Source organism: Carcharodon carcharias, chromosome 5 (assembly GCF_017639515.1).
Source record: "Carcharodon carcharias isolate sCarCar2 chromosome 5, sCarCar2.pri, whole genome shotgun sequence".
Classification (NCBI taxonomy): domain Eukaryota; kingdom Metazoa; phylum Chordata; class Chondrichthyes; order Lamniformes; family Lamnidae; genus Carcharodon; species Carcharodon carcharias.
The window spans coordinates 119,688,894-119,703,232 of record NC_054471.1 but is presented as its reverse complement, the minus strand read 5'-3'; positions in this window follow the sequence as shown (position 1 = coordinate 119,703,232).

The following is a 14,339-nucleotide window of genomic DNA, read 5'->3' as shown; positions in this document are numbered from 1 at the left end:
ACTCCCTGTATTCAACTTGTAGGACCTCATCTCCCTTTTTGCCTATTTCGTTGCTATCAATATCTACCACGACACTGGCTGTTTGCCCTCCCCCTTCAGAATGCCCTGCAGCTTCTCTGATTCATCCTTGACCCTGGCACCAGGGAGGCAACATACCATCCTGGAGTCTCTTTTGCAGCCGCAGAAACACCTGTTTGTTCCCCTTACTACTGAATCCCCTATCACTATAGCCGTGCCACTCTTCTTCCTCCCCCCTTGTGCAGCAGAGCCACCTGTGGTGCCATGGACTTGGCTCTTGCTGCTTTCCCCTGAGAAGTCATCTCCCACAACAGTATCCAAAATGGTATATCTGTTAGAGAGGGGAATGGTCACAGGGGACTCCTGCATTACCTGTATTACTCCTGCACCACTCTTGCCTGGTGGTCATCCATCCCCTTTCTGGCTGTTCAGTCTTTACCTGCGGTGTGACCACCTCACTGAACATGCTGTCCACAACACTCTCAGCATCGCGAATGCTCCACAGTGAATCCACCTGCAGCTCCAGCTCCAGCTCCAAAATGCAGTTAGCAGTAACTGCAGCTGGACATACTTCCTTCACACATGGTTTCCAAGCACTGGAAGTGTCCATGACTGCCCACTTAATGCAGAAGGAGCATATCATGGGTGCAAGCTCTGCTGTCATGACTTCCCTTTAGATTAAGCTCATTAGTTACTCCCTTTAAAGAATACTAATTATGCTAAGGGCCTTATTCCACTACAAACACTCCCACTGCAGCCAAAGTCTTCACCTTATTTTGTTTAAACGAATAGATTGCAGCAGTTTAATTAGTAGAAAAAGTAGAAGTACTCACCTGACCCTACTTACCAATCAGCTGCCTCCCCTGTGTTGTGTCACTTTTTTAATCATGGCGTCACTTTGAACTCCATCGCCTGAAGGTCCTGAGGGTTCGCCTCTCCTTTCCAGTCTTGGCTTGTTTTTTGCGCCCTTTTATGCCGATCTTGCTGGCCTCTCCTCTCCGGTCCCAGCCTCTGTTTTTCGCATTATTTTATGCCGTCCTCGCTGGCCTCTCCTCTCTGATCTAAAACTCATCTTCTTCCAACCCTAACAGCAACCTTTAGTTTATTGCTAAATTAAAGAAAGACCGGACTTTGGATAGAATTTAACCCTTAATTTAAGCCCACCAATCACCAACTGAAGCTCTCCACTGCAGCCAAACACAGCACACCAGTCCCGGGATGCTGGAAAATTCTGGCCACTGACCCAGAATCTGCAAACTTGGCTATGACCAATTTTTAACCAGGGTCCCAATAAAAAGGGTCAAAGGGCAGGATTTTGTATCCTACTCGATCAGGCGTAAAATCATGAGTGATAACTTCAGGCGAGTGTCCCGATGTAATCACGCACTTGCGTGATCCTTTGGTTGGCGGGCGCGCGCAAGAGTCGGCAGCCCGCCGACAATTAAGAGGCGCAATAAGGTCCTTAAGCAGGTAATTAATCTGTATTTTTTGCTGCCTGTCCAACCATTCAGTTGGTTGGCAGGCAACTCGGCCAGGCGGCCTTTGGATTTTTTATGAAACCTCATCCATGGGGGGATGAGGTTTCCAGAAGGAATTCTTAAAAAAAATTTTGAAACATCGTTTTAAACAGGCCCCTCTTCATGTAACTGAGTCACATGTGGGAACATGTTTCTCTCATTTTTAAAATGTTTATTTTTGTGTCCACAATTCTTCAGCTCCTTGAGGCAGCTCTGTGCCCTCATGGAGTTTTCAGCGTGTGCTTCCCAATGCATGCGCGAACCTCTGCCCTCACACACCTCCTGCCCCCACCCCGGCAGCTCCTCAGCACGTGTCTCACACCGGTTGGCTGTTAATTGGCCAGCCAGCATGAAATTGCACTCGGGACCCAATTGCGGGTGGCGGATTGTTTTGCGGCCGCTCCTGGGCCTGCCCCACCGCGCCCGCCCGACAACAGGAAAATCCTGCCCATAGAATCTTCCAGCACAGAAGGAAGCCTTTCAGCCCATTATGTGCCCGCTGGATCTGCGAAAGAACTTTCCAATTCGTCCCACTAAATATTTTTACATACCCTAGTTTGTAAGCCATTTGTGCCACACACACAGAGTTGAAGTCTCCTTAAATGTTCAAGCAGCAGAATTTACAAACTCAGATAGATTAAGGAAGACAAGGGTACAGACTCAGATGGGGTCAATTTTGCCCATAGTTTCTGCCATGCTGAGGCCAGAGTTGATGGTCAAGGACCTTTCAGATTGGACTAAACTTTTTTCCCCCCAAATCAATTGGCTCTTCAGCCCCCATGAGAGCTGCACAAACTAAAATGAAAGCACAGGACTGTGCAAGCAGGGACGATTGCCAACAGTGGAAGTTGTAACAGTGTCACAAAACATTTTCTGTGGGTTATGCCCTTAGAACAACATTAGTAGCCAGAAAGTCAAAATTATTGCAGGCTTTTCTTAAAATCTGTGGTGCACATAACAAGCATTGGCACAAGCAGCAACATTATGGACAATTCTGAGAGTAGGCAAATTCTTAAGTCACACTGGAACATGTAAGTTTTTTTTGCAGCATTTTTACTTCCATCCTGATTGCCTTTTGAAGCTTAAGCCTATAAATTTGAAGCTTTACAATGCACTGGTTCCAGATTATTAGCAAAAAGAGTTGAGCAGGGGAAGATTGAAATTTAAAAATTTAGTAAGCAACCAGGAGACCACAAAAATTTGAAACATTTAAACTTAGATTAAGAAACATCATGTCATCCAACCCTGTGAATATACTAATGATGAAATGAGTTGGCTAACAAACCTCTGAAAACAGATTTTAACAGTTAAATCAGTTGGGGCAGTAACATTTTAACAATTTGTACTGCTCCCCAGTTAAGGAATGTTGGTGAGGCCAATTTATTCCTCAGTGCTGCAGATATGAACTTCTATCCAAAGAAGCTGTTGCTAATGATGAACCAACTAATAGTAAAAGAATGTGGTCTAATTTCAAAAGATATTGTGAGCTGTAGATTGTGTTTGGTAGTCCTCACCTAACAGGAAGGGAAATCAAGGCTTATCACCAGCTGACAAAGCTCCAGATGTCTCCAATTCATGTACTGTACTTGTGTTATTAAAAGGCAAATCAAAATCCTGCATTGCAGATACACATCAGACAGCTTTTGAACCCTGTGCATTCTGTTGCCTGAGACCTGGAAACTGCTGGAAGATTCTGGGATAAAAGCAAAAAACTGCGGATGCTGGAAATCCAAAACAAAAATAAAAATACCTGGAAAAACTCAGCAGGTCTGGCAGCATCTGCAGAGAGGAACACAGGTAACGTTTCGAGTCTGTATGACTCTTCAACAGAACTAAGTAAAAATAGAAAAGAGGTGAAATATAAGCTGGTTTAAGGTGGTGGTGGTTGTGGGGTGGGTGGGGGGGGGCAGACGACAGGTAGAGCTGGATAGAGGGCCAGTGATAGGTGGAGATAGTCAAAAAATGTCATAGACAAAAGGACAAAGAGGTGTTGAAGGTGGTGATATTATCTAAGGAATGTGCTAATTAAGGATAGAAAGCAGGACAAGCAAGGTACAGATAGCCCTAGTGGGAGTTGGGTGGGGTGAAGGGAAGGGATCGAAATAGGCTAAAAGGTAGAGATAAAACAATGGATGGAAATACATTTAAAAATAATGGAAATAGGTGGGAAAAGAAAAATCTATATAAATTAGTGGGAAAAAAAGGGGGGGGGGGAATCGGAAAGGGGGTGGGGATGGAGGAGAGAATTCATGATCTAAAATTGTTGAACTCAATATTCAGTCCAGAAGGCTGTAAAGTGCCTAGTCGGAAGATGAGGTGGTGTTCCTCCAGTTTGCGTTGAGCTTCACTGGAACAATGCAGCAGGCCAAGGATGGACATGTGGGCATGAGACTGTGGTGGAGTGTTGAAATGGCAAGCAACAGGGAGGTCTGGGTCATGCTTGCGGACAGACCGAAGGTGTTCTGCAAAGCAGTCGCCCAGTCTGCATTTGGTCTCTCCAATGTAGAGGAAACCACATTGAGAGCAATGAATGCAGTAGACTAAATTAAGGGAAGTGCAAGTGAATTGGGCCCTTGGATGGTGAGGGGAGGGGAAGTAAAGGGGCAGGTGTTGTATGTTCTGCAGTTGCATGGGAAGGTGCCGTGGGAGGGGGGGGGTTGAGGTGTAGGGGTGTTGGAGGAGTGGACCAGGGTGTCCCGGAGGGAACGATCCCTGTGGAATGCCATCGGGGGTGGGTGAAGGGAAGATGTATTTGTTGGTGGCATCATGCTGGAGTTAATGGAAATGGCAGAGGATGATCCTTTGAATGCGGAGGCTGGTGGGGTGATAAGTGAGGACAAGGGGGACCCTATCATGGTTCTGGGAGGGAGATGAAGGTGTGAGGGCAGATGCGTGGGAAATGGGCCGGACACGGCTGAGGGCCCTGTCAACCACCATGGGTGGAAAACCTCGGTTAAGGAAGAAGGAAGACATGTCAGAGGAACTGTTTTTGAAAGTGGAATCATCAGAACAGATGCGACGGAGGTGAAGGAACTGAGAGAATGGGATGGAGTCCTTACAGGAAGTGGGGTATGAGGAGCTGTAGTTGAGGTAGCTGTGGGAGTCGGTAGGCTTGTAATGAATATTGGTGGACAGTCTATCACCAGAAATTGAGACAAAGAGGTCAAGGAAGGAAAGGGAAGTGTCAGAGATGGACCATGTGAAAATGATGGAGGGGTGGAAATTGGAAGCAAAATTAATAAATTTTTCCAGGTCCAGACGAGAACATGAAGCGGCACCGAAGCAATCATCGATGTACTGGAGAAAGAGTTGTGGGAGGGCACCGGAGTAGTACTGGAACAAGGAATGTTCCATATACCCCATAAAGAGACAGGCATAACTGGGGCCCATGTGGGTACCCATAGCCACATCTTTTATTTGGAGGAAGTGAGAGGAGTTTAAGGAGAAATTGTTCAGTGTGAGAACAAGTTCAGCCAGACGGAGGAGAGTAATGGTGGATGGGGGTTGTTCGGGCCTCTGTTCGAGGAAGAAGCAGAGAGCCATCAGACCATCCCGGTGGGGGACGGAGGTGTAGAAGGATTGGACGTCCATAGTGAAGAAGAGGCGGTTGGGACCAGGGAACTGGAAATTGTTGATATGATGTAGGGTGTCAGAGGAATCACGGATGTAGGTGGGAAGGGACTGGACAAGGGGAGAGAGAATGGAGTCAAGATAGCAAGAAATGAGTTCCATGGGGCAGGAACAGGCTGACATGATCGGTCTGCCGGGACAGTCCTGTTTGTGGATTTTGGGTAGGAGGTAGGAGATTTTGGGATCCTTACTCAATTAAGCATTTGCAAATCATTCCTTCTGTCCTGTATATTCTTACTTTAAGGACTGAGAAGCAAAGTTGTTACATCAGTAACAGCTTTAGGTTTATTTTAGATAAAGTGCATGATTACCCAGTGTACCATTTTCACAGTGAGTACTTTGATGACCCAATGCTGGTTGATGTTGAAAAATAATATAGATCCAACTTACTAACTCTGTAAATATTGCCTTTTATCTAGCTAAGCTGAAGCTAACTGGCTCATACTTTAAAAATATAAACTTGGTCTTGCTGCCTTTGTTCGAGTATAGTTTGGCCTCTTTGTGTCTGTGTCTGTGAGAGAGTTTACCTGTCACCTGCCTTAAGTCAGAAATGATAGGGGTCCCACTAAGCTGTCAATCAGAGTTATTATCCATCTTTGTGTTAGCTTGAGTCACACACTGTGTAAATGAAATAGAATGACATCTAGACCCACAGGTAGCACTGCTTCTCACAATGGTATGATATGCTTGAGATTCACTGGGGGTGATTTTGACTTTAGATGGTAGTATAAGATGGGCAAAAATGGATCAGCAGCCTGTCTTACGGTTCTCCCCATTTTTATTTCCATTCAAGCACTATGCAGTGAGGATGTTCAGTGACCCCATTAACTATAAGAATGTGCACAAATAAAATATGTGTGTGAACCTACATTGACTTCATAAAAATAATGTACCTATAATTGTACAGTGACTTCATAAAATATTTTTGATTGTGCACATATTTACATGTAGAACTCCTTCCCTAACAGTACAGTGGATGTACCTATGCCACCTGGACTGCAGCAGTTCAAGAAGGCAGCTCACCACCATATTCTCTAGGGCAATTAGGGGTGGGCAATAAATGCAGGCTTAGCCAGTGACACCCACAAAGAGTAAATAAATATATAGAATGACTTAAGGAAATGTAAAATAACCCTTTTTTTTAAAAGGGGAAATAAATTATTCTCCAATTTGGCTGGAGCTGGATCTCTTCCAATGTTGCTAATTTTCAACCACGTGAAGATATTCTTCAAGTGTTCTCTTGGAGCAAGAAGCGAACCTGCTGATACTAGCTGAAACAATCTTTGTAATTATGGGTATGCCATGAAGTGATAATGTTGGTTGCTGACATGGACATGTTTAATCATTGTATCAGTTTTCAATAATGGAGATACTCCCAAAATGATGTCACTGGGCACGAAGAAAGATTTGAAAGTGTGAGGTACCCATGCAATTAAAGATCAGTATTGAAATCAGGCAGATCTTCTGCTCAGTGGGCAGTTATCGATACTATTTTTAAATAAATGCTTTTTATACAGCGAATGCCCAACTACTTTGTGTAATTCTTTAATAATTACGGCCGGAACTTTCCAGTCCTGCCGTGGCGGGTTTCCCCATGGTTGGACCAGCGAGCTATTGAAATCTTTGTTCACATTGGTGAGACCGGAAGATCCCGCTGGCATGAGGAGCTGGAAAATTCGTTCCTATGTCTCAGCAGTTTATTTGTCTTTGATTTTACCACATGCTTAGAATTTATTGTTCTATGTAATAATTTATTGCTAAGTTTAATTACCTTAGATGTAATAATTTCAACTTACACACTATATAAAGTCATTTGATTCTAGAGATTTACATGATATGAGGAAGTAAAGATTTAATAGAAGACGCAAGTATCAGAGAGAGAATGTGTGTATGAGAGCTCTGTATCAGCTGCTTTTCAACAATCTTTGAGAACTTGTATGTCTGTCTGAGGATTATTCTCAAAAATGAGATCATCACAGGAGCCAATGGTGAATTTTCAAGTGGAGACTTCAACGAAAGAATATAGGGAACTAAAAATATACAAAATACTATGTGTGGTAAGTATAATGATTGTCGACAGAAACTAATAGATAATTTCCCTTATTTTGGATTTAAATAGTTTTAGTAGATTTACTACATTTATAACTATCAGTACAGAACAATCATCAAACTATGAAGGAATTAGCTGATTCTGAAATGAGTTTTCATACCATTATATTCATTCCTGAGCACAAACATCACAATTTCAAAGGAACAAACTCAAAAAAATCTAATTTGAAAAGATTGTATTTGTTTTTTCTCATGCGATTGAAATTGATTAAATTATTCTAAGCTATTTTAAATTGTTAATAAGATTTTAATTAACACAGTAGCATCTGTAGTAACTTGATTAAAAAGTACAATTGACTTGACATTTTATTGAGCATTTATTTGATGGTGGAACAGCTTTATAACAGTTTCAACTGTAAACCTTCACCATCACAGATACACTCGTATCACTTCGTTCAGATAATTTTCAGAATAAGAATTAACAAAATTTGTTGGGTAAGAAATTAGGATCATCAACTACTTAGAAGTTAATTCTGGCTGGAACCTTCTATAGTTGTTGGAAGCTGCAAATGTCTCCACGGAGTGTTGTGGCAGGTGTTGAAGCACCTTTTGTTTGACTGGAAGGCTTCTGCAAAAACTGCTCCCAGATATGGATGCACTAAAAGTCATTTCCCTTGGAATACAGCATGCCTTGGAGAATGATTAGAGGGCACACAGAGCAGGATAAGCTGTTACAAGAGGGAGGAAGGAAGAGGGAAGGAGAGTTCTTTATAGAAGTGATATCTGCCCAGGGTGTTCAGAGAGCAATTCCCTTTCCTGAAATTCAGTGAGGAAGCAGTCCATGTCCGAATGCAGCAAGACCTGGACAATATTCAGGCTTGGGCTAACAAGTGGCAAGTAACATTTGCACCACAAAAGTGCCAGACAATGATACATCTCCAACAAGAGAGAATCTAACCATTGCCCCTTGACATCCTTGACGACCCTTGGCATTACCATCGCTGAATGCCCCACTATCAACATCCTGGGAGTTACCATTGACCAGGAATTGAACTGGGACTAGCCATGCAAATAATGTGGCTACAAGAGCAGGTCAGAAGCTCAGAATCCTGTAGCGATTAATTCACCTCCTGAATCCCCAAAGCCTGTCCGCCATATACAAGGCATAAGTCAGAAGTGTGATGGAATACTCTCCAATTGCCTGGATAAGTGCAGCCCCGAAAACACTCAACAAGCTTGACACCAGCTTTAGACATCAGGTCTATTTTTTTTTTGCAATCTTCTGGCCCACCACTGATCTTTGCAGCATTGTATTCCTTTTCTTTCAATTTGATATCATCCTTAAGTTCCTTAGTCAGTCATGGATAGTGTGCCTTTCTCATAGAGTCTTTCTTTCTCAATGGAATATATCTTTGTTGAGAGTTATCAAATATCTCCTTAAAGGTCTACAGCTGCTTCTCGACATCTTACATTTTAACCTAATTTCCCAGTCCACTTTAGCCAACACTGTCTTCATACCCTTGTAATTGTCTTTATTTAAGTTGAAGATACTAGGTTTAGATTCACGTTTCTCACCCTCAAACTGAATGTGAAATTCTATCCTGTTATGAACACTCTTATCTAGAGAATCCTTTACTATGTGGTCAATGATTAATCCTATTTTATTGCACATAACCGGGTATAAAATAACCTGTTTCCTGGTTGGTTCCGAATGTATTTTCTGAAAAAACTATCTTGAATGCACTCATTGAACACATCCCCCAAGCTACCTTTGCCAATTGTTTTGCCCAATCTATATGAAAATTTATATCATTCACAATTATTGCAGTACTTTTCTTACAAGCCCTCATTATTTCTTGATTCATACTCTGTCCTAATGTGTAGCTATTAGAGGGCCTACTCCCATCAGTGACTTCTTTCCCGAGCTATTTCTTATCTCCACCTAAACTGATAGAAACATAGAAAATTGGAGCAGGAGTAGGCCATTCAACCCTTCAAGCCTGCTCCACCATTCATTATGATCATGGCTGATCATCCAACTCAGTAGCCTGGTCCCACTTTCTCCCTATATCCTTTGATTCCTTTCACCCCAAGAGCTATATCTAACTCCTTCTTGAAAGCATGCAATGTTTTGGCCTCAATTACTTTCTGTGGTAGCGAATTCCACAGACTCACCATTCTCTTGACCTTCCAAACAAGATCATTTTTCATTACTGTGGTGATCTTATCCTTCATTAACAGAATTACCCCAGTTGCTTTATCTTTCTTCCTGTTCCTCCAGAATGTCAAATACCCTTGAATATTCAGCCCCAGCTTTGGTCACATTACAACAACGTCTCTGTAATGGCTATCATATCAGACTCCTTTATTTCTATTTGTGCTATTAATTCATCCATCTTTCAACAAATAAAAGCAAAATACTGCAGATGCTGGAAATCTGAAATAAAAATGGGAAATGCTATAAAAACACAGCACGTCTGGCAGCAGCTGTGGAGAGAGAAACAGAGTTAACGTTTTGAGTCCATGTGACTCTGCTTCAGATATGGGCTCAAAATGTCTAACAAATGCTGGTTATCATTACCCATATTTCTACCTTGAACTATTGCCTTATCCTGACTCTTTAAGTTTTTAAATCTCCTCTCACGTGAACCCTCCCACACCACCACCCTACTCTTTAGTTTAGAGCCCCAGCGAGCGTGTTATAATAATCTCTCTGTCAGGAATGCAAGGCCATGTTAGATCATTCAATGATTATTTATTTGACCAAAGGTTTCCAAGTATGAAGCTTGTTATCATTTACTATGACAGAAAATATAAAACCATTTTGTGGAATATGTATCTTAAAACTTTCACATGTGTTCTGTGTGCCAAGCTTATAGGCTGATTAAATCATAACACCTAGTTAATGCCTTCATGTCTCTTTTTAGGGCTTTAATGTATCTTTGTACTGCTATAAACATAACCTGTCAGTAAGTTCAGCAGGAGATAAGTCCCAATATAAAACTGGAAAAATTGTTTAAATAAATTGTTAAGTATAAGCTGCTTTAGATTTCTCGACCTATGGAACACCTTGGTCAAAAGGAGGAAGGAGCTTAACAAATACAACAGAATTCCATATTATGACACCTGGGGATTTGGGAGTGGGGCATGAATTTCAATGGAGATTTTCCAGCTCATCCACCATAATAGCTGCAGAAACCCAGGAAAAACAGTTGTTGCCATGATTCTGGTATTCCCATGGCTCTTCCGTCAAAGTCACGAGAAATAGGGGGTCTACCATGGAAGTGCTCTACTAATGACCATTATTGAAATATTTATTGATGTTCACTCTTTTAGTTATTTAACACAGCTGTGGCCAGAAATTAAATTCATTAATTGGTCTCATGCCCAGTGAAGGCAAGTCCTATTCACACCCTTAAGCATGGACTGCATTCAGGATATAATTTTCTGAAACTGTCTTCTATTTAAGAAATGGACACTGACAAGGTGGCTAAGATAGCTTCTGGAGGTCAGCTGATTTTTGCAATTTCTGCCCCATACCCCCAGAAAGTTCCTACTTTAAAATTAAATGGTGATGCTGGACTCCAGTCACCCAATGGGTATTGATGTTATTGTAGATAATCTTCCATTTATGGATCCATTTATAGATGAACCTCCCCCAATTTGAAAAGTTTTGAATCATGTGCCAGGTTCTTAGGTCATTTGGAAGAGACCATCTTGCATCACATTTTAAAATCTGTATTCAATGAATTTTGGTTAACTTTGCAACTGGTACTAGGAAGGGACAAAAGTGAAGTACCTAACAGAAATGAGTACAACATGTTCAAATCAAAATATGGCTCTTGTGGAGTAAGGAAATTGGACAGTGCCTGATAATGTGAGGCTAGGTTGTAGAAGCATAAAGGTTGATTGATTCAAGAAGTCTTCCAAGTGTACAATAAAATGATTGTATCACATAGAGTGTTATATACACTCACTAGGAAAATGTGCATATTAATATGTACAGAAAAGTTTTGGGGTACATTTCGATGAGAGTTTTTTCACTTGTCCACTTTGGCAAAAGAGCCATGGAAATTTAAAACCATTGAGAATGTCTTGAAACTATTTTCCCTGAGTACGAGAATCCTAGCAGGAATTCATCCCCTCTGGGTTTAGTCATCCAAGTATCACAAGAATGAAAATGGAGAAATTGGACTATTAATGTTTTGAATCACTATGAAATCACTAAACTTAAATCAAATTATTTTCTCAACAATTTATTTTGTAGCACCCAAGTTCTAAATAGGCTTTCTATATAATACTATCCCACCAGTTGAGCAGTAGGAGCCTCTTGGTATTTTTGGTAAAGCTAAGCTGCAGGGAGTATTTATGGAATGTGGGCTTTGCTGGCTAGGCCAGCATTTATTGCCCATCCCTAGTTGCCCTTGACAATGTGGTGGTGAGCTGCCTTCTTGAACTGCTGCAGTCCCTGTGGTATAAGTACACCCACAGTGATGTTGGGGAGGAAGTTCCAGGATTTTGACCCAGTGACAGTGAAGGAATGGTGATATATTTCCAAGTCAGGATGATAAGTGGCTTGGAGGGGAACTTCCAGGTGTGGTGTTCCCATGTATCTGCCACCCTTCTCCTTCTACATGATAGTGGTCGTGGGTTTAGAAGGTGCTCTCTAAGGACCCTTGGTGAGTTTCTGCAGTGCATCTTGTAGATGGTACACACTGCTGCTACTGTGTATCGGTGGTGCAGGGAGTAAATGTTTGTGGATGGGCTACTTTGTCCTGGATGGTGTCAAGCTCTTGAGTATTGTTGGAGCTGCACTCATCTAGTACACTACCACACTCCTGACTTGTGCCTTGTAGATTGTGGACAGGCTTTGGGGAGTCAGGAGGTTAGTTACTTGCTATAGGATTTCTAGCCCCTGACCTGTTCTTGTAGCCACAGTACTTATATAGCTAGGACGGTTCAGTTTCTGGTCAATGATAACCACCAGGATCTTGTTAGTGGGGGATCCAGTAATGGTAATGCCATTAAATGTCAACGTGCGAAGGATAAATTTTCTCTTGTTGGAGATGGTTATTGCCTGACACTTTTGTGACACAAATGCCACTTGCCACTTGGCAGCCCAAGCCTGATTGTTGTTTAGGTTTTGCTGCATTTGGACATGGACTGCTTCCAGTCTGAGGAGTTGCGAATGGTGCTGAACATTGTGCATTCATCAGCGAACATCCCCACTTCTGACCTTATGATGGTCACTGATGAAGCAGCTGAAGATGGTTGGGCCGAGGGCACTACCCTGAGGAACTCCTGCAGCGATGTCCTGGAGCTAAGCTGACTGACCTCTAACAACCACAACCATCTTCATTTGTGCTTGCATGACTCCAACCAGAGGAGAGTTTTCCCTCTTATTCCCATTGACTCCAGTTTTGCTAAGGCTCCTTGATGCCACATTCGGTCAAATGCAGTCTTGATATCAAGGGCAGTCACTCTCACTTCACCTCTGAAGTTCAGCTCTTTTGTCCATGTTTGAACCAAGGCTGTAATGAGGTCAGAAGATGAGTGGCCCTGGCGGAATCCAAACCGAGCATCGGGTCAGAAGCTGAGTGGCCCTGGCGGAACCCAAACTGAGCGTCGGTGATCAGGTTATTGTTAGGCAAGTGCTGCTAGATAGCACTGTCGTTGATCCCTTCCATCACTTTACTGATGATCGAGAGTAGACTAATGGGGCGGTAATTGGATGAGTTGGACTTGTTCTGCCTTTTCATGTACAGGGCAATTTTCCACATTGGTGGGTAGATGCCATTGTGGTAGCTGTACTGAAACAGCTTGACTAGGGACGTGGCAAGTTCTGGAACACCATCTTCAGTACTATTGCCGTAATATTGTCAGGGTCCATAGCCTTTGCAGTATCCAGTGCCTTCAATCATTTCTTGATATCATGTGGAGTGAATTGAATTGGCTGAAGACTGGCATCTGTGAGGCTGGGGTCCTCCGGAGGAGGCCGAGATGGAAGATGCACTCAGCACTTCTGGCTGAAAGTTGTTGTGAATGCTTCAGCCTTATCTTTTGCACTGATGTGCTGGGCACCCACATCATTGAGGATGAGTTCCCTTCAGTGAGTTGTTTAATTGTCCATCACCATTCATGACTGGTTGTGGCAGGACTGCAGAGCTGATCTGTTGGTTATGGAGTTGCTTAGCTCTGTCTATCAGTTGCTGCTAATGCTGTTTGGCACACAAATAGTCCTGTATTGTAACTTCACCAGGTTGATACCTCATTTTTAGATATGCCTGGTGCTGCTCCTGGCATGCTCTCCTTCAGGCTTCATTGAACCAGGGTTGATTCCCCTGGCTGATGGTAATGGTAGAATAGCGGATATGCCGGGCCATGAGGTTGCAGATTGTGTTTGAGTACAATTCCGCTGCTGTTGATGGCCCACTGTGCCTCATGGATGCCCAGTCTTGAGTTGCTGGATCTTTCATAGATAGCACTTGAATTATACATTCACCCAAAGTGAATCACTTTGGTAGATCACAACTATTTTCAAAATGCGTTGTGGTTTCCACTCCAGATTTTACTTTGATCAAGTGCACCGATTTTGATCTAAATACATGATTAGACTGTGAGCTGTTCCCCAATTTTCTCCAGGTGCTACTTTTGCCTGATTAAATGACGCCCTGGAGTGATCTTTTGCAAGTTAAGCAAAATATTAATTCACAAAAAGTTAATCTAACATCAATTGATAACACAAACTAAATTACTAACATTAAGTGGCCATGTCTTATGCAACATAATTGAAAGTGACTGTGTTCCTGATTAAGTATATGTTCTAGGTAGAAATTGGACTTTGTTACGCTTGCTTGAAACAAGTGCAATAGTTAATTATAGGAAGTAAGAATAAGGATGTCTGATACAATGCTGTGTTGGGCCATTTTTCAAACGTCCCTGGTGACCACCTAAAACAGGTTTTAGGCCACTTTTATATAGAAATGAGCATCCTATTTTAGGCCTGCCCTGCAAAATTGGATTCTGATGAGAAGTGCAGTATCTTCAGCAGTCACTGTGACCTAGGTTTTTTTTTAAATCACAGGAATGTTCTCCTAGACTCCACAGTACTCATGCCTACATTAC